At 45.0% G+C, this 20,924-nt stretch overlaps 1 long non-coding RNA gene across 1 annotated transcript; it reads right to left on the minus strand.

The window, feature by feature from the left end:
• Nucleotides 1-4,230: 4,230 nt before the first annotated feature.
• Nucleotides 4,231-19,319, minus strand: LOC138067505 (uncharacterized). Its single transcript, XR_011141596.1, has 3 exons — nt 19,163-19,319; nt 7,699-7,832; nt 4,231-6,965 (listed from the first exon to the last, which is right to left on the minus strand). It is a non-coding gene; the product is annotated as an uncharacterized lncRNA (long non-coding RNA).
• Between the last annotated feature and the right edge of the window lie 1,605 nt (nt 19,320-20,924).

Here is a 20,924-nt window from a genome sequence, read left to right on the forward strand (position 1 = left end):
GTCAGGCAAGGGGCCCTGGGTGATGGAGGTAGTGCTGACATCATTGTCTCTCTCTGGGTTTTGCCTGGAGCTGCAGACAGAGAAAGCTGTGCAGTCAGTAACCCTTTCCTGCCTGAGCTCAAAGCTAGCAGGCTTTTCCACAATCTCTTCTTTGTCAGCGTTTCTGCAGACCCAGCCAACACAGCCATCAAAGAAAATTGCTTTGGGCCTGTTCAGGCTCTGATATTTCCTTTCCAAAAGAAATAAATTGTATCAGCTGCTGCAGGAGAAGGTTAATTGCAATGGTAGTGCATCTCCTCAGCTACAGAAAAACACAAGTCCCAAAAGAAATCCTTGGCATTTATCATGCAAATACACAGATAGGGGTGCACAAGGACACTAACCTTCTGCTATAAACACTCAAGCCTAAGTCAATTTAGGAACTCTATACTGCTTGACATCTTCAAACTCTTGTCTCAAGGCAACCGTACAGACCCAGGGAAAGGAACAGGCTTTAACCTCTGCATCCAGAGCTTCAAGTGGTTCTTGGACCTTCAGGTTATGGCTGGGGCACAAATGGCCCAGTTATGGCGGACATGAACCCGTTGACCTCTGCTCTGCCTCACAGGTACCGCTGTTTCTGACCTCCCCAGGCCCCCCATCCCCACCTACACAACCCCACCCCACCTGAATAGGTACCACAATGTCAGGGGCATCCTGACGTGTCCGTTAGATACCCAGCAACCCAGGGACCTCAGCAGAACTGAGAAGCAAGTGTTAGGTCTGAGAAGTGATGCTGGCAATGTCAGAGGAGTTCAAGGGGTTCATCTAACAGCCATTATAGAGCCCAAAAAGTCAGAGCACATTTAAATGTCGCTGTGTATCCATGCATTGTTCCATGGGTTTTAGGCTCTGTGACAGCTCATCTTCTCAATCCAGACTGATATTAACAGCAACTGGGAGATCCTGAACCAGCAACACCCGTTTAGTAGCTCTTGGGAATCTTTAAAAGCCCCTTTTCCTTGTATATCAGCCTCTTTCTTCACCATTCTTCTCCAAGGTGGCTAGAAACAAGCCACGAAAAAAAGAAAAAAAAAAGATTTTGCAGGAAGCGATTTGATTCTGTGTTTGCGCTGTTCTACAGACAGCAGTCCCCTAATGATTTGGGGTCATTTTCTCTTATCTTTTCCTTTTTATTTTAGCAATCTTAAAAGAACCTAAAACAATACTTGCTCACTGTTCAAATAACAGAGCAGGACAAACTCCTCTTGCCCCAGTAATGCCAGAGAATCCCACAAAGGACGCTGACGTCTCCTTCACTCCCCCATTTTGCCCAGGGATTACAGCAGTCTCAATACAGGCTTGTCCACACATGGGCTGTGATTCCCAATCATCGCAAGATCTTTTATGAATGCAGTTTCAGCCTTAACCAAGTTTCCTGATTTTTCTGCATTCCAGTCAGACCTCTGATGCAAAAGTAGTTGACATGATTAACTCTTTGGAGTAGGAACTTTGCCTTTTTACCTTGTAGATAGGTAAAACTTGTGCTATATGGTGTTCTAAAAGAAATGATAATTTGGTGGTGTGTATGTGTGTGCACTGAACTGCAGGGGAGTGCAGGAGGAGGACAAGAATGGTTTAAAATACAACATATTATCTTATAACAGGAGTCATGAAAATGGGAAATGAGACAGATCCTCAGTGTCACCTGCAGCTCCTCTGCAATACGAATTAACCGCTGCCTCAACTCAGGACTATGTATTTACTCCCTACACACATACACTCAACTCCATATGGGAAAAAGGGCAAAGGCAGAGCATATGGCAGCGCTGCCGCTGGGACTGCAGCAACAAGCACTGTTCAAATTCAGTACATCACTTCAGCTCCTTCAGTTCTGCTGGGATCCACATTAGCTCACAGCTAGATCAGAATCAGAGGAGTAAAAAAGTAAATTTGCAGTCACTTCCTGCCCCTGTTCTCCTAAGCTGCAGCAAATGCACATTTAGCTCACCTTGGACTCTGTTCCCATCTGTTAAATTTGATGTCAAGTGACATTTATACGATGCTTATCCAGTGTGTTCTCTGTAACATACAATTTAGTGACACAAATGCATTTCTGCAGTGTTTATGTCAGGTGCACTTATGAGATGCTTGTATGGATAGTTACACCTAGGTGATATATGTGCATTCATCATGGTTTTGGTTTGGACATATAACAGAGGAATGTACAGACCCCTCAGGTGTCTTCTCCAGTGCATGACACAGATCCAAGGCCTGCAACAGGGACAGAACACATAATGTAGGAGGGACTGTAGCACTAGGCTAGGACCAAGGTATCTGCCTCTTAGCAGGACTTTCTGAGTACAAGGTGCCACTAGATTGCACCTACTCTGGCGGAAGCACAGCGTCCGGTACCTGGTCTCTCTAGGTACCAGACATAGCCCATGAAGGCACCTACTGCCCGTCCACATCCAGTGCCTCAGGTGATGGAGTAGAAGACAGGCCGTTAGGAGGTGGTAAGAGAGCCTTGGCTGCGGAATAACGTGAGGCAGGAAGCCGCAATGTCAGTTTTACACCCAGTGTATGAGTTGGTAGGTCTCCATTATGTGCTGCTGACAAAACCTTGTGAACCTAGTGATCCCCAATCAGGTATAGAAAAAGCTATGGTGACTGTGAAATCAAAAAATTGCCAGTTTGATTATGTTCCCTCCCTTTATCTGCTTCCACCAGAGGAGTTTCACCAGCCCCAGGGACCGAGGGAGAGTGCAGGGAGCCCCGAGTCCCAGCCTCAGTGAGGCAGCAGGCGCTGGGACACCGCACCCTGCCAGGTTCAATGCCTCCCCAGCTCAGGGGGCAGGAGAAGAAATCTGCCACTCCCCCAAAGTGGATGTGTGTGCGCATGGGGCTCATGTGAGGGGCTAGGTAGTTTGCCTAATTTATATGGTGTGGCTTTATGCGTGTGTAAGTATACACGCGTGAGACTGAAGAGCAGCTCAGTTTGTTCTTGCTGGAATCAGCAGAGGGTTTTTTGGCTAGGAAGGGGTTAACTGGAGCGCCCTTGCTGAGCTTCATGTCTCCTTGCATTCCAGGGTAAATGGTGTTTTGCAGAGCCTGGTTACCTATGGCAACAGCAGAGGGGAATATTGCAGGCGAATCTTCTGAATCACAGGATTTACAGCCCATATGTTTATTCTGCAGTGAAACACTTCCAGCTCTCGCTTCTGATGTGAGCTGGGAACCGCGAGAGGGCTTTGCAGAGCCATTTAAAAGGCATTGTGAGCTGGAAGCAAGGCATTTTTAATCAAAGGACTGGTTCAAAAAAAAAAGGAACAGAGCAGAATCAGAGGAGCCTTCAGGATGAGCTATACTACCATGAAGCATACCTGTATTCGTGCTCTACCTTCCATTAATAATCCCCATACAATTTCATGGCTATATAATAACTCCCTGCATCTCCAGCCTCAGACCTCAGCTGTTCTGCAGCCACTTTGGACCGATCGGCAATCTGAAGCGGCTCCGAGGCTGGCACAGCCACCTTTTAATCCCGCCCGGCTGCAGGGATCTCTCAGGGGCCTGAAGGAACCTTATTGTTTGGAGCACTACCTGGGCTAGGTACTGCCCTATAGGCAGCAAGCATAAGTTAGAGCAGCCTGCTTTTAATGTGCACATGGACTCCTGACACACATATCATTCAATGTATTGATGCTTTTCATTGCGGCTCTGCAACACTTTGAATTGGATTTTTTTAAATGATCACGCCTGGAGAGGGTGCTTTAAGTCAGCGAAGGATAAGGCATATTCGGGGCATCGTTTGTAAAGCAAGCATACAAATAAATGTTTTTGTGTATAAGTATGAAATGTCAATGGCGTCACTGGACTAACTGCCTCTCATCTCACCAGTTCTGAGAAAACAAGCAGTTCTAGGCCCGGCTAAAATGTGGAGGGGAGCTCATCTGGGAATTCAGGAAGCTAAAGGCACAAGCCAAGCAGCTGTGGTTGAATGCTTGAGCAAAGACTCATTTCACCTAACTGTAACCCACTAAAAGTTAGGAATCTAGTCTAGGCTCCCTCTATAGTCAGCAGAGATAAATTCAATCATACAAAGACAATTCATCACACCTAAAAGAAATACCTGCATGTCTGAGCGCGTGTATGCAGGTGCACCTTACAGTATCCAAGGCAATAATGCTCTCCCGGTAAAGGCTGAGGGCAGCTCGTTCCAAACGCAGCCAAACAGACACTCATTGAACTCACATGGAAATGTCCAATTTATTCTTTGCTCTCTGGAACTTGAATGCTCCCATATGTTGCCACTTCTTTACTAAGAAATGTGCAGTGTATGCTACATATTAATCTTGCTCTCTGGAAGCTTGAGAGGAAAACACTGTTGTAGCTGAATGAGAAGCTGGACATTTTAAAGGAATGTGCTACTCATTTTTAAAAGAGCAGAGGCAGGTCACTGCAAACTGTACTTGCTGTAACCTAGGAGGGATTTGCCTTGCTGATAAATATTTAACAGTCACGAAGGGCTGGTCTGCGATGCCTTCTGTGGATACCCTTTCAATGGATCCGAGGCAATAACATGCCATTTTTCAGGGCTGTAATTCCAGTTATGCACTTTTTCAGAAAGGGAAAGGAAAGGAAAAAATAAAATACAAAATGCTTGAATCACTGGGCTTCTGTGCGAGCCCTCAGAATTCAGAAATGGGCACATCTGTTTAACTCAGATTTTGGTTCCAATTGGCTAAAAGGAAAACATTTACTTTTTCTTATTATTTTCCTTTCCCTCAATTTAGAAAGGAAAACAGAATCTGAGTTTATTGATCCAGTGAAATTTAGCTGGGAAATTCCTTTGAAGCTGTGAACTAAGATAAACAGTAATTCATGATGTATGCAGCAAATGATCATGCACATCTCAGAAAAGGAGACAGAGGAGGGGAGTGGGAGGAAGAATTCAACCCTTAGATGGAAAATGAATGGTTCTTTAAAATAGGAGACCTGGCAGGCTACCTGTCTGCCTATCTATGCGTGGCTTTTTTAATGCAGCCATCAGTATTGTATACAAGCATCAAATACAAAATTAAAACTGGAATTCGGTTTGCCTATTCGTCATTCCTAGGTTCAGCTACTTTATTTGTTTGGTGGGTTGCATTTGTTTTTTAGCCTTCATTACCGTAAGGCGAATTTCATGAAGCAGCGGGGTTTGCATTATGCAGTGAAAACAGCCTGACTTCAGACGATTTTGGTCAGATGGAGGGAGGGGTCTTTTTCCCTACAAATAAATCATGGCATTTGCCTTGTTGCTGGCTGAGATTGTAAGGTTTTAGGAAAAGAAACAGAGCGGTTGTGCTAGCATGAGGAATTTTGTGTGGTTGCAGAACGGAGAGTAAAAACGATCCTTGGTTCAAACGTGTGTGCGTGTGCGCGCGTGTTAGCTTCTCATTCTCCACCATTTCCTGCAAACAGGGCTTGGGGAAAAAGCACACAGACACATAACATTTTTCCATTAGCAGCGCAAGGAAAGCGGGGGGAGGTAATGGGTTGGGGGAGGGGGTGGTAATCAGAGATCTGCTTAGTCTTCAGAGCAAGAAAAATGCTTGGGCGCCTGCTTTGCCATAAATTGCATCTGGTGGTTGGAGCTACAGCAAGTTATTAAAGCGACTGCATTAAAGTCATAATTCAGCAGGTCAGCAGCACGCTCCGCAGCCCCTCCTCCATCAGGCCTCCCAGCCCCGTTTTCCGACAGGGCTGAGCACCGGCGGCCCGGAGCAGCGCTCACTGCGGCACTTGGGGACTCTCTCCCCTCGCAGGGGCCGCGGCGGGTGGAGGGAGAGCAGGGCAGCGCACGGCGCGGAGGCAATTTGCTTTGCAGAGCCACAGGGAGACGGTGCTGCCCATCCGGGCCTGGCGACACAGAAAGGAGAAATCTCGCTTCCCAAATTTAGCATAGCGCACGAAGCCGCAGCGGCGCATTAACTCCCCGACTCCAGGCCCCCTCACGCGGCTCTCCCGGCTCTCTTACCCAGCGGTGAGAGAGGTGGGCAAAAAGCAACATGTCCGCATATCTCAGGGGGAAAGTGGGGGGGATTGGCGGGGGTGGAAGCCAGAGGAATACGCGCTGCTGTTGCTCGATCTGAGGGAGAGGCAGCAATGGAAACGCAACTGCACACGCACCCAGATGGACGCCGGAGCAGTCGGCTCAAGGGCTGTAAACAGCTAAGTTAGCAGCAAGCTCTCACCACCAAGGTCAGGAGCTGGCATGGAGGAGGCAACGTTTGCCTCTCGTTATGTGCTAGCAGCTGAACAGTTGTCCCCCTCGCTCCTGCGATGATAGCTCTCTTCAGATGAAAGCTGCAATTTCATTTTCTTTTCTAAAAAATCAGGCACATAAAACATTGCTGCTAAATGGTTCGGGAGCCTCAGACAGCCCTTATGATAACAGACTTGCGCACGTGTGATTAACAAGAGAACGACAGAAAGAAAAAATCCAGAAAACTAAGGAGAAAGTGGGTTTTAACCTCGGCATTCCAGAATCCTCTCCAAGCTGTGGCTTCTTAAAAATCCAGCCTCTTTCCTCAGTGCATCACCTTGCAAAGATCCTTCTAAGCATACTTTTGTGGAACTCAACTGCAGAAGGTCACCGCGATTTGATTTTCATCAGTTTTTGTAGATGTGACCATTTCCCTCCATTTCTAGGGGGGCCAGAAGTGCCCTGGAATCAGCCTGGGGCTGGCAGAGTACGAGCTCCGCAGGAAGGTGCTTCGGGGCTCTGTTTTTATTGGCCTGGCTGTGGGGAGAACAGCAGGACGGGCCGCTCAGGCCGCGGGGCGCTTTCCTTTCTTCGGATGTTAAATATTTGCTTAATGAATCTAAGGAGGAACAGTGACGCTGAAACTGCTGAGATGACAAGTAGGTGCATGAGGTCACCCAGCGATGCCAGTTCAAGGAGGATTCCAGGTTTTCAATGCATGTCTGCGGATGTGGGCCTGGAAAACAGCAAGCAAAACAGGGCAAAAGCATGCGCACCACTAGTCTCATAGCAGGGAAAGATCTCTTGCTTAAAATAGGCATACAAGTATCTCTTTTTTCCCCAGATTACATGTATTACAGATACTCTCCTTTTTCCTTCTGTTTTTCACTAGCAGTAAAAATATATACAGCAAACCATGGGGGGGGGGGCATTTTTTCCACTACCAAGGCTTCACAAAATTGTCACACAGTTTCCTTACTGCACAACCACACTTACAGTCACGACTATGGCGGACAAGGAGAACATCCCACCGCCTCCTGGGTCAGGGGAGTTTATTCCCAGTGAGATTTTAGCATAAGCTTGAGATCCTCAGGGAATTAAATCTGCTGCTTGTCTACAGGATAGATAATGGCAGGGCAAGCTTCCCACATCACTGCCTCCTGCCAGTGCAGCTCAGCCTTGACCTGGCTACCATTCACGGCTGGATGGGGTAGAGTTCATTCTCTGTATCCCATTCATAGTCACTGGCCTTTGCAAACAAGGGAGAATTTAAAATCCAATTTGATTATTTTTTTCAGAAGAGAAACCAACCAACAAAGCAACCAGGAATTGAGTTGTGATCCACTAAAATAATTTCAACTAGACCCCCTGTATACAATGTGGATGGCAGCAACTTCTGAGCACGGTTGATCCAAGGAGAGCGTAGAATGAATAACACAAAATTGAAACGCAGCATATCCTGTACCCACCCTGAGCTGCTCCAGGCGTTGTGTGCGTTTAGCATTCTGCAGAGCCACTTCGGAAGGGAAACACTGTGTCATTGCAGCCTTTCTCTCTAGGATTTACTGTAGCAGTAGATTTTTGTAGCTGTGATGGCCTAAGCCTGTAAGAAAAGTAAGCTTTTGAAGAGAGAGCTTGTATGTTTGAGAGCTCATCTGTGTTTTTACGAGAATCAAAAGTCGAAAAAAGGTATTGCCCCTGCCTACAAGCCTTGCCTCCCTAGAGCTTGCCCTTCATTCACGTTTGCAAAGCGCTTTGGAGAGTGCAGCACTTCAGACAAACGCTAGGCATTACAGCTGTGATTGCTGCATTTTTTATTCTGGATACCACAGCAATGAGACAGACACTCCTGTGAGAGGTCTACGATTTTCCCCCAAATGTGAGGATGTAAGTCAAGCTCACATCACAATATGAAGACAGGAGTCTGTGTTATTTCCACTGTTATTTCCAGCGGCAAGGGGGCAGCAGGGAGCCTCGATTAGAGTTTGGACTCGAGCAAGAGCTGACAGGGCACCAACACGGGGTTTAGTTCCTTATGTGCAGCCTCCTTTGGGCAATGATGGAGGAAACCCCATTCCTTGAGGAGTCTGACACTGCCAAAGCCCAGGAGAGTACACGGAATCCTACTCTACTGCGCAAGCAGACAGACCGGAAGTGACCTACTAGGTCTCTTCAGTCTATCTCGTATTAGTTTCTAAATTTTTTTTTGACACACATCATCTTTCTTCATCTAGCATTCATTAGTGTTTCCGGGGCTAGCTCAATTCCACAGGATTTAGACTGCCAAGAAGTCAACTGCTGACCTTTCCTATACAGGGATCTGCTTTGTAAATATACTGGCTCTCACAATTCAAGTGGGTTTTGGGGTAGAAACCACTGTTTCAGACACGCAGGTGCACCTGGACCAGCGGTACAGCATAGCCACTAATGACATTTCATTTTTTATGGGATTTGCTACAGGAAGTATCCTTAGCAAATTTTCATCCCTCTAGCTGTAGAGGTGCTGGCTCTTCACCATCCTCACAACCAATTCGACAGGGAGCCCACAGAGCAAAGCACTGGTGGCAGTCTCTCCACAACCTTCCCTGAAAAGCCATGCACACAAACTACTCGTGAAATGGCCCTGGCATTTTGTAAGCATTTAGTGTCTGCATCTGCAAAGACCACTTGCAGGGCTATTACAGACATGCTTGGGAAAGGCACTAATGAAATGCAGCTGAAATGCAGCAAATTCCTGCTATTTAGGCAAAAATGTAGATTAACATTGGAGGAAACTCTAAAGGTAGCTTCAGTTTAGCCTGATCTAGCGCTGCTGTCCTTCCCTACAACAGGGCTTCTCACTAAATCACAGCAGCTGTCTCTCCAGCTCCAGGAGCAACGGGGAACACAAGGAACCATTTTTTCTCTCTTTCTAGCGTGGAAGCAACACAGGAAAGTCACAGAGCAGCACTGAGTCAGGGCTCTGCGGCACAGTAAATTTCTGAGGCTGCCTGGTATTCTAGGCACATCCTTACAGCAATAAACTCCTCAGCATCATATCCCAGCCATGAGAGAATCTGGAGCAGCTAAAAATACAGCCCCTGCTTCTCAAAAGCTTGCACACAGCAGACGACTGCTTGTGACCTCTGCACCCTCTCCTAGCACACACACTGAAGGCAGGTGCTGGGGAGCCTCAGCCCTCGAGGCAAGGACGAAAGAGAGCACTATACACAGTGACGGGCATTAAACACAAATGCAGGAGTAAACCTTCTGGGTGTCTAGCAAAAAGACGCAGAATTTCCTTTTGCCTACCAGTTTAGCCTGGCAAGTGAGAAAAGGCAGGTGGGGTCCGCGTTGCATTGTTGTTTGAGGGGCGATCATTTCTCATTTTGCTTTACGTAGTGAAATACCCCAAAGATTGTGGCATTAGCAGGCACTATAAATCTCCAGGACACCACAGCTGTGACTGGATTATTTATAGCTCTGCTCTTACACTGCCAGCTCCAAAACATCGCACAAAGAGGAAGGTAATGAAATCTCCACCTCTCCAGCCGTCGCTCTCTAATCTGAAACGGCATTTCCAGGAGCCATTTTCACTCAACCAGGGAGTCTAGGAACAAACACGTTCTCACCCTCCCACTCACTGTCAGACAACCCCACAACTGGCATGCACGTCCACAATCACACATGCCTTCTTTCTCTACCTTTCTCACCGGGAGATGCAGAAAGTCTCATGTATTTGCAGTTTATCACATGCAAACCTGCACATCTCTTCCCTTTCAGTCGCGCAAACACACAAGCACAAACACATTCTGGGCTAAATTCTATTTTCACTTATGGTATGCAAATATAAAAGCTGAATATTTCCATTAAGACAACAGATTTACAACCATGTAACAGAGATCGGAATATGGTGCTGACTCTCTCATACATAAATTTCCATAGTTGCTCCTGAATTTGTCTTTCCTCAGCCGCCTCTCCACGCATTAATCATTCAACATTTAAATCAGCCATCCACTTGCTTCTTTTTGCTTTGTCAATGAAAATTGTTCAGCATTAATTATAACATTCATTCTCCACTGAGGTTTTCTTGGCTTTTTTTCATTAGTGGGTGGAAGTGTCAATTTACAGTCATCTTGTTCTGTCTTCAAAAATACCCTGTGTACCATCTATATCACAGAACACTTTCTCTGGGTGAGCGAGCCTGCGAATGTGTGTGTGAGCTTGCGAATGTGTGAGCTGGTGAATGTATATGCAAGATTGGGAATGCATGTGCATGCATGTGCATATGTAGAAAAGATATGGAGATTGTGTTTGAATTAGAAAGGCTAAATGTTTCTCAGGATTTATTTTACAGTTTGAGTTTTAACCTCTTACTGAATCGGAATCTTTTCATCCTAGTGATACAGATGATTCCAGGCTACAGAGCAAAGAGTTTATGGCAACTGTAAATGTGTTCTGTGCTGTATATCTTCGGTGACAACAATACAATAAGGATCTAGGTTTACATAGCAGTAAAACCTCTCAGATTTGCTCTCATTGTTCATAATCAAAAGGATTGGACATTCCTGGTCCAGCACCCTGTGCAATCCTGCAGCACAAAACTACTGTGAATACCCCAGTGCACACGGTAATAAACCAATGTGCTGTAACCAACAGCAAATCACAGGGCAATAAAATCCATAGGCTGGAGGGTTTGCTTCATAAGGGAAATATTTTAGTGTATGGACTGAATACAGCAAGGAGGAGGCTGACTGAAAATATAGATTCATTAACCAGAAACTCACTGAACTCCTTTTTGCAGGTATAATTTTTGCAATGGTGAATGTTTTACCCAACTATTACAAAGCATGAACTATTCCAGCATGTAAATGTTTTCCAGTCTTTTCATTATATCGCAGTGCTGCAACCTATATTTAATCCAAGGGGAGGGATGTACTCAAGAAACAACTCTCTCCTTGGCAATCATTTCTGTTATCAGTTATATGGAAATGTTGGACCACTTTAGCTGCCAACCTAGGATTACAAAAAGGAAAAAAGGAAGGCAATCAGCAGATAGCTGTACTCCCTTGCAAAAATATATCATGAGACAATGTAAGATCTGAATCTAGATACTAAAGTAATCTCCAGAGTACAACAGAAAGATTAACAATGCAAATGCTTTTCCTCTTCTGGAATTTGGGTACAAGTTGGTCCAGTCCTCGTACACTTAGGGTGTCATCCCCTTCACTAGGCCTTTGCTCTGCCGAGAGCGATGGCTCAGGGAATCAGGTACGTGATGTGCAGACACTCTCCCCTCCCCTCCGATCCGATTTCTGCCCGGGCTGACGGCCACCGAAATACACTGCCCGTTGTGCGTGCTCTGCGCTGGTGAGATGGCCTGGTGGTTTCAGTTCAGTTTCACAGAACTGCTGCCCACCACAAAAACCTGCATTGCAACAGGCAGGAATTGCCTAAACTGTAGAAAATACCCTCAGTAAAGGCTCAGAAAAGATACCGAGAATGAAGTGAACACTAAATCGGGGAGAAACGGGAAGCTGTAGAGAGTAGGAAGTTAATGTTACCCAAGCTATATGCATTCTGTAACAAGTAAGAAATCTTCAATCTCCACAGCTATCAGGCAGTGTTTTTTACTCCTACTGAAAAACTGGAAAATAGAAAGCATCTTTTTACTCTGTGATGGAATAAAAATAAGTAGAAATAACAGAATTTAGTCAAATAATGGATCATCTCTCCAATATAACAGAAGTCGCACTTTAGCTAAACACTCAGCTACTGAGTCGAGAACATAGCGCAGGGTTTTGGTTTATTTACTTGGCACAGGACGCTGCATGTGCCACTCGGATGAAGTTAGCACACAAACAAAGGAGCAAGACACTGTGTTATTTAAGCAGTAGTAACCCTCCCAGTGATAGGACAGCACACAAAAAAAAAAAAAGAGAGAGAGAGAGAGAGTTTGATTCTCACTTACATTAAAACCCTTTTGTACCCCTAGGAGCGAAAAAGGAGCTCAAAGACAATGCGTGAGGGAGCACTTCTCTAGGGTAGGTACACTGGTAAAGCACTGCAGAGGCGGTCAGAGCCTGTACACTCAAGCCCTGCTTTGGCCAGTATCAGGAGCAGGCTCACTAGGAGAGGACACGAAAGGACGTGTAGCCCCTGGTCACCCGTTGCTCCCCATGCAGAGCGCAGCCTTCCTTTCACGGGATGCAAAAGGGATAAGCGACCCTCTTTACCTTCCCCTCCCCACTGGCGGCTGTATCTTCCTACAGAAAGCAAAATTTATTCCAGCTTGTCCCCTTGGCCGTTAAGTGAAATAACGTATTCCAATAAAAGCACAGGTTTGCCATTATAAATACATCTACACTAGAAATTCTTGCTAGCAAAGCTGTGCTGGTCAGAAATCATCTGACATCACACCCATACCAGCAGAGCTATGATGCTGTAGTACAGACCTTGCCTTAGATGGACAAAAGTGTATTTTGTGCCAAATTCTAATTTACACCCATATCTCTTTACAGTTCTTGCCAGCGTAAAGGAACCTTGGAAAGAGCATACATTATATTTATTTTGACTCTGCTTGTGCTTCATCCTAGTGTAAATGAGAATTTGAAATTGTGTTCAAGTGTGCCTCCAAGTTGCTTCTAATTTCTCTGTGGGCTTATTTTAGCAATATTTGTCACCTATCTGTATGCAAATAAAACTTGAAGAGGAGTCTGAGTGATAGGGAGAGAACAGCCTACCACTGTTTGTTAGGCTGCAGCTGATGCCACAGTAAAAATTCCTGAGTTTTAGTGGACGTTAGTTGACTTCCTCACGGACATTTCCTGTCCTTCCACATCATTATGAAAACTGGTAGTGACAATACATCTGATCCCACTATTGGGAACTCGTCAGAGAGACCAATAATGAAGTAGGCCCTTAAGCCTCAATTTTTTTTTTTCTGCTAATCTTCCAGGTCCAGATCTTCCTTCCTTTCCAGATCAGAGCTGAAGCACATGACATGGCAGCACAAATGAAGCTTTTATGTCCCCTGTCCATGATCTCCTTCTCCTCAGGACAGATACCTTCATTCACAAGAACTGTCAGTCCAACTCCTTTTATTGCCATGAAATTAGCTGAAAGAATTTTTAATGCATTCAGTTTTCAGTATTGTACTTTTACTCTTTTCATCTTAGGTTTCACTGTCTGTTAAACCCACCTTAGACTTTAAAACCCACATTTCTTTCTGAGTGATTCTGTCCTTTTCCTTTTAGCAAGTGCCACATTTTTCTGTGATTTCCTTAAGGCATTTAGAGCAGCATGACGCCTTTTATTTACTTAACTCTCTGGACGTTCACATCACTGATAATTTCTCAAGAAAAGCGCACAGCTCCAGGGTTACTGCCCCTGCAAAACATCCGAAGAAGCTCACCTATACTTCATCTGACCTCCAAAACTGGTGACAAATTTTTCTTTTTCTTTTAGTGAAAACTATGACTGATGCAGACCTACATACGCAGATTGAAGTTTTCAGCCTCTCTACGTTTTAGGCATATACTAAATTTGAATGTGATCATTTGCACATGTACAACCTACATTTATGCATGCAAATCAGGCAATTAGGTACAAAATTACCTGATTTGCATACATAATGCTAGAACTGAGCAAGTAATACTCAAGAAAAACATATTCTATTAATATTATTTTCTTCTGTTCAGAAATTTGGATTTGGAAACTGGATTAGGAAATACTGAGGTTTTTCATCACTCAAAAGGATTTGTCTATTTGACGAACATGTCCAGGTCTACTGTTGCGCTGGCTAATTACATCTATCCAATGATTTTTTGTACCATGTTTGATAACTAACCATGAATTTTTTTACATTTAGGAAATTAGGCTTAAAATTAATTTGCACAAGTAAATCTTGAGTGCCTGAATCTTAAAGCATCACAACATAGATACCCCCCAAAATTTGCTTTTGAATTCAAATATTCATTGATTTTTTGTTTCTGTTTGTGCAATCCAGCTGCTTTTCCGTGCATACAAATATGCAGTCGGCAGGTAAAAGCAGTTGCCAGCGAGAACACAGTTCATGGAGTGCGAAGGATATTTCCTACAGGACTGTAGTTACAAGTACGCAGGTCACACCTCACAGACAGTGAAGGGAGACGCTTTCCCTCACACAAGAGGGGTGAGCACCTACCCTGAGAGGGCCCTGGCAGCCTCCTTGGCCCTGAGCTCTGCTCTCCAGTGGCTGTCCCTGCCTCTCGCTGCCTCTGCTGCTCCGCACATGTACCTGCACACTTCCTTTGCTTTGTCTCCCTTTGTTGTGCTCTGTCTTGCCTAGAAGGCGAACTCCGCAGGCACAGACCTGTCCTATTTGTCTTCAAAGTCTTATGCACACTAAGGTGCTTTAGCTGTAGAATAAATAAACAATAACTGCACTTCTGCTGCGGCACAGAGCCACTTTTGCATGTCTCTAACCATTCTCATGGGCTTATCCCCGAACCTCTTTCAACTGCCGTTTTCAAGACAGAGGCACTCTTTCTGACAAGGGCAGGCCTTTGGTTTCGTGATGGCATTACAAAATTCCACGTAATGTTCAACATGCCTTCATTCCTTACGCATCCTGGAGTTTGTTTTCGGATCAGAGATGCCCATTTTGCAGAGGTCAGCTTTCAGTAACCTGTCCAGTGACAACCAGGCCTTCCCCCACATATTTTGCTACGTTTAACTTAAAATCAGGCAAAATATTGAGCAAAATGGTTTTCTCATAGTATGTGTAAACTGCATTTGCCATAAATTTCACCTGCTATTAGCTGTCTCATTCACTTATAACCACTGTGCTAAGTGCTACTGTTTTGAGTTTTTTCCTACTCATATAGCCTTTTCCACTTTTCAGCATCCCCTTTGGTTCTGTCACCTTGAATATTTAAATTGTAAGCATTTCTGAGAAGACCATGTCTTTGCCTTCTAAAAACTATGCTGTATATCTTTGGCTGATACAAAAAAAAACAATAAACATCAAGATATTCAACAAGATCAACATTTAAGTGTTGTAATCTTGTAATACTGTTGCCTTTGATTTTCTGTTGCCTCTCATTTTCAGGAATTTCTCGCTGTTTCTCATTCATTAATTGGTTGTGATGGGCTCCTCACCTCAAAACCTATGGGCCGACTCTCTTATTCATTCTACTTGCAGTGCTTGTACTGCTCTGTAAAGTTATGCAACTGTTTGTCTATCCAGGTTTATCAGTGACTCTTCTGAGCACCTCCCATGTATCTAAAAATAAAAAACGGCAAGTGTGTCTCTCTCTTTTTCTTCCCTGCCTGCTGAAGGGTAGAGCTTGCCTAGTTTTGCTTTCCTCTTAACATTCCCAAAGTTCTTGCCTTTGCCTCTAGCACTTGTCCTTATTTCATCCTCTATTCCAGACTAAGGGTCTCCAGATCTCCTTGATACACATCCCAAAAGAGGTACACTTCCATTTCTTGATCTTTGCTAACAGCAACCATCCCTTCCCACACTCAGCAATTTCATTTTTATAAGGAAATAAATACTGTAGCAAGACAGCACAACCTTTATAAACTCAAGAATTTGTAAGAGGCACTGGAAAACCGTGGAGGCCAAGGGCAAAAGTGCACCTGTAAGTGATATGCACTTCAAACTATGGAGGTAAAAAACAATAGCCATTCTCCTTCCCCTAACAGTAATGTGTACTTCATTCTAATCCTAGCATCTATCACACTTCCAAATAAACAATGATATTTAGAAAGGACTCAGGGCCTTTCATAGTTCATTTTCTCTAGCCATACCTAGTTTAACCTCACCAATTCCCATAAAGAGGCAAAGAAAGTTTTTGTAGCAGATACTATGCTTGTATCATATACCAGTCTTCCCTGAGGTATTTGCAAACAAAATGATATGTGTGACCTACCTCTTTAGGGACCCAGGGATCTGGGGCAAGCCAGCTATGTGAGATTATCAGACCCAGCAGGGAAGGAGTCAGAGGAATTACAGAAAGGACTCAGTAGTTGGAGCAAATGAAATAGGTGAATGTGTGTGGTTTATCTTGCCGTAACAAACAGGCCCCTCCAGCTTGTCCTGACAGCTATGTGCTCAAAGGAAGACAAACTGTAGTCTAAATGGACTTTGGGACTCTGAGACAGAGTAACCCTTCCTGGGTTGGAGAAAGCAAGCCAGAAGCTTGCACGCTATGAAGCACATTGACAGGCAAATGGACTGTATCACTAAGAGAAAAGTGGAGCAGCTACATAAAAGATAATGGCAAAAACAATAGGTAGATATATCTTGTTAGATTCTGCTATTGCAAAGGGAAAAGAGGGAGAACGTTGTTTATGTGCTGCTGAAACAACAGAAGCAGATCAGGCGTTCCTCCTGCAGAGTCAACAAAAGCAACGGGAACTGCAGCTTGCAGCCCAGCAGGAGAGATTCCTGCAGTATATACTGACGTGGGGCCTGGGGAGTCTTGCTGGACCGGTAGAAGATAGTTTGAGCTCGAGTTTCTTAGTTCTTTGCGAAGACAGTTTGAGGTCCCTATGCTGATGGAACTAAAAAATTACCCTCAAGTGTATGTCCGCATCTCTGAATGCCTAGTGCTGCCAGTGTGGAGGATTAAAATTGAGTAGCTACAGAGCACCACCCCAGTGAAAGGTGTCCAGGCGGCATAAAGAGTGTTGAGCTGCTTGGCTCTTATTCCCGCCAGGCTGGGACTGGCTCCAGACATATTATCATTGCATCTGGGCTGAATTACATTCACAGGGAATGTGCCCATTTACAATGACCAAACAGCAAGGGGACCTCACTAGCAATGTCCAGAAATGAGAACTTGCAATAACTTCTGTAAGTCTGCTGCTAGAACTTGAAGTTGACTGCCAATTTGAGCAATCTTCTGCAAGTAAGGTGACGGAAGAAGTAAAGGTGGAGGGAATGAACTTTTGTAACAGGCTGGAGTACTGTGCTGCACAAGGTAAGGAAGAAGTCTTGCAGCTTGCTAAAAAACTTTTTAAAGAGTTATTAGTCCTACATCAGCGTAGAGAAGGTCCCCCTGGGAGCAGGGAATTTCTAGTAATATGTAGCTGGCATGCAAACTTATGCACGTGAAGGGATTGTTCACTGGAGCGTATCTATGTCATGTGCTACTTGAGCCACAGGTGGAGGTCTCTGTTCAACACAGCAGCTGTCTGAATCAGGCAGCCAGAGTAAGTCTTGAGTGGAGAGTGAGGGGCAGAAGCTTGAATTGAGATCAAGTGGTCCCAAATTGGGTGAGAACTCTAATGTAACCCAAAAGGAAAATCAAGAGAAGTGTGGTGACTACATTGCCAGGCTTCCTTAGTGAACAGCAGCCAAAAAGGCTTAAGAAGCTTAGTAGAATGAGTTACCCAGACTGAGTCATCCTTAAGCATAAAGGAAAGCTGGTGTATTCATATGCAAACTTGACAACCTTGAAACAGAACATCCCTGGGAAGTCTGTGTGGTAATGAGGTAGGTCCACATCAAACTGCAGAACTAGTTTGGACAAGACCCTAAGGGTAGTTGTGTTTGTGCTGCTGGAGTTTGAGCTTTGAGCCCTTAAATGCTCGGAGCAAGTCATATGCCAACTCTCAGAGAGCTGGAAAGCAAGCAGGTGACTCTACAAAGATCACCTCTGAGGAGGAAACTGTGGAGCGAGTGAGAGTATACGGTTCCCACAGACTCAGATTGAGATATGAGCACCAAAGGCCTGCTTTGATCAGAGAAACAACCTTGCTCTGGTCTTATTTTATGGTTCTAATCTTTGAAGACTTGCTCTGGTCTTATTTTAATGGTTCTAATCTTTGAAGAAACCATACAGGCTTTAAGCATCACGTCCTCTTTCCTGGGCTGGAGGTCAGGCCTGATGGTTATTCAAGTGCTGGACAACTGAGGAGGAGTGGACAAAGAGAACAATTGCATTTACAGGCTCTGTGCTGAAAGATATACATCTTTTTTCCTTAAAATGTTAAAAAGTTGATCATTAAGTTTATGTAGCTTCATATTTGCAACTGCAGGAAGGAAATGTGGGTTTAAGTAACTTTAATCTGATGTTTTTGCTTTAAATAAAGGTGCTGCATATTAACAGCTATTATTGTTGTGCAGTTCTACAAAGTTATGTTGCAATTAATTTCCATAGCAACATGATCATATATTCTGGATCACAAACCAGAGGGAGAAGGGATGGGAAAGGTACTCAACAAAGAATAGAGAGCAAAAACTGTCCCAATTATTGCTTGAAGCGTGAATGTTTTTATCAGTCCAATTTGTTTAAACAATGTTCATTTGTAGGTAATGCTGAGGATCCAGCCAGGCTGCACCTGCCTCCTCAGGCATGCTCTGACACAGTCTGGGATTGCACATCTGCAAGGGAGAGCAGGGTGGGGTTCCGCCAAATGACAGAACCTGCTGGGAGGAAGTTTCAAGCTGTAACTTGCAAAATACGTGCAACGCATTACAGGAAAAATCAAACCATCAGAACACCAAAGATCTAGGCAGAGCTGCAACTAATCATGCAAAAAGCTGAAAGGAGCTGCTCTTTGTATTAAATGTGCAGTTCTCAGGAAATGCTGTTGTCTCTTCTAGCATGAGGAAAGACAGCTACACAAGAACATGAGAATTTCTGCCTCATTTCCTGGTACTTACCTGTCGTGCAAGATACAAGATATCCTATCAAGGATGCTGACTAATGAATCTATGTTAGCTTGCAGATCCTTGATATCACAACGTGACTAGATGTCCACGGATCGCATAACTGATACCATCCCTTATGGTTCCATTTCTTCCTGCCTCCCCTCCAGGAGAAGTGACGCAATGAGTACAGCTGAACGAGTACAGTTGGATGAGCAGGAGAGCTGACTGCAAAGGGGGAGGGAGGGAGGGACAGAACAACCACTCAAAACCACAACAAATGTTTGCCAAAAACGAGTATGTATACTTACCAAGGTACAGTTCTTGAAAGGCTGCTTCCTTTTGATAAGATATACGGAATAATCTTTCACTGAAGGAGGTGGGATAGAATAGATGCTGCAACTGGTCTTTCTTATCATTGCAGTCTGAGTTCTTCAGGGAGGAATTATCTTTACATGTAACAAAGAGCTGAGCATATCAACATCACTGAACAAATAATAAAAAATAGTCCAAAATTTACTTCTGTACAAAGATGAGAGTTTTTCAATTGTTTTAATGCTAGCTGTTTTGTACTTTTTTTTACAGAAACAAAAGTTACAGACATGGAGGAAGAGAGCTCTAAGACAATCTGTCTAGCATATCAAGACAGATCAAACACGCCTGCATCATCTTAAACTCAGTGGCCTATATTTTCCATTAACAGACCAGATATTCAGGCTTCCCACTCCCTCTCTGTTCTGCCCCTAGCTCTGACACAAATCAAACCTACAGAAGCACACTTTCCTTACCCCGACTGTGTGCCAGTCTGGACACGTTCAGTTGAAAACCTGGGCTAAACTATGATCTTTTCTGCTGTTACTACGATGTGGGCTGTGGAGAATGAGATTGCCTCACATGATAGGTCTTGAAGACAGCAATTCAAAGCAACCCGTCCTGTATTTGATTTGAATGTGCTGCGCTTTCCGTCATAGCCGAAGGGGAGCTCCTACCTCTGACACACAGGTATGCACTCTCCTTCACCCCAGCCCTCAGTATGTTGCATCAGCAAGAACTGCAACAGCCTCCAGCCTTGGGGCTATCTGAGCAAAGGACACTGGCTACAGGCAAATGGCCTGGCAATGAAAGCTGTTGTTCCCAAACACCTGCATCTCCCAAGTGCTTTTGAGTTCAGGCATATGCAAGTCATTACTACAGCTTGCCTCTATCCCAGAGGAAGGGAGATTAGCAGTTGGGGCAGTAACCAAAGGCCACAGTCTCCCTCACTCTGATAGCTGTTTGCTGTGTGACCTTGGCTAAAACATTTTAGATTACCCGTCTGGAAAATGGATAAACTAACACAGCACGTCTAAGAGTGCCTTCGCTCCTTCCGTGGTGCAGTCCTTAACTAGGGTTAGCAAAGTACTTGCCAGCTTTGCTTGAAAAGGCCTGACTTACAGAAGGCCAAAACACTGTTTTGGCTTCCAAACAGCCTGGGGGCCAGTCCCCCAAAGGAGAAGCCCCCCCCCACACACCTCCCCTAGCTTGTCATCTGTGGCCCAGAGGCAGCAGCTGGAGGCAAAAGCAGGCTGTGAGATCAGTGGTTTGCCCGAGGAGCGAGCGGAGGGTTGCAGCATGGCTGCTTTCTCTGCACATTCCTCCGGTGACGCTGCTCATTACCCAGCATGCAGATAACCCTGAGTCAAGGCTTTGGTATGAGCGGCGCTGCCAGGAGCTGCGTGCTCGGAATAGAGGGTTACAGTTTAAGCCGAGGTGAAGCGCCTTCCCCAGCCAGCTGCACCCTGCCTGCCTCCCCTCCTCGGCTCCAGCCCGCCACCCCTTCACCTATTTGCAGAAAAGGAGCTTTCCAGTCCCTCCCCTTCACCCCACCGCTCGCCCAGGGATCATTCCCATTGAGAAGCTCTCAGGCTAATAGTAATCCCGACGAATTTAGCTGCTGCTAATAAATCCCACCCCTCCGCCCCTCCCAACCGGCCTCCATGCAAATCCATTTGTAGGTTACTTGAACAATGGCAGAGCTGTAATCAGCCCTCCCCCTGGCAGCCTGCAGGGAGGGAGGGGAGGAGGATGATGACA

The sequence above is a fragment of the Struthio camelus genome, chromosome 5 (assembly GCF_040807025.1).
Source record: "Struthio camelus isolate bStrCam1 chromosome 5, bStrCam1.hap1, whole genome shotgun sequence".
In the NCBI taxonomy this organism is placed as follows: domain Eukaryota; kingdom Metazoa; phylum Chordata; class Aves; order Struthioniformes; family Struthionidae; genus Struthio; species Struthio camelus.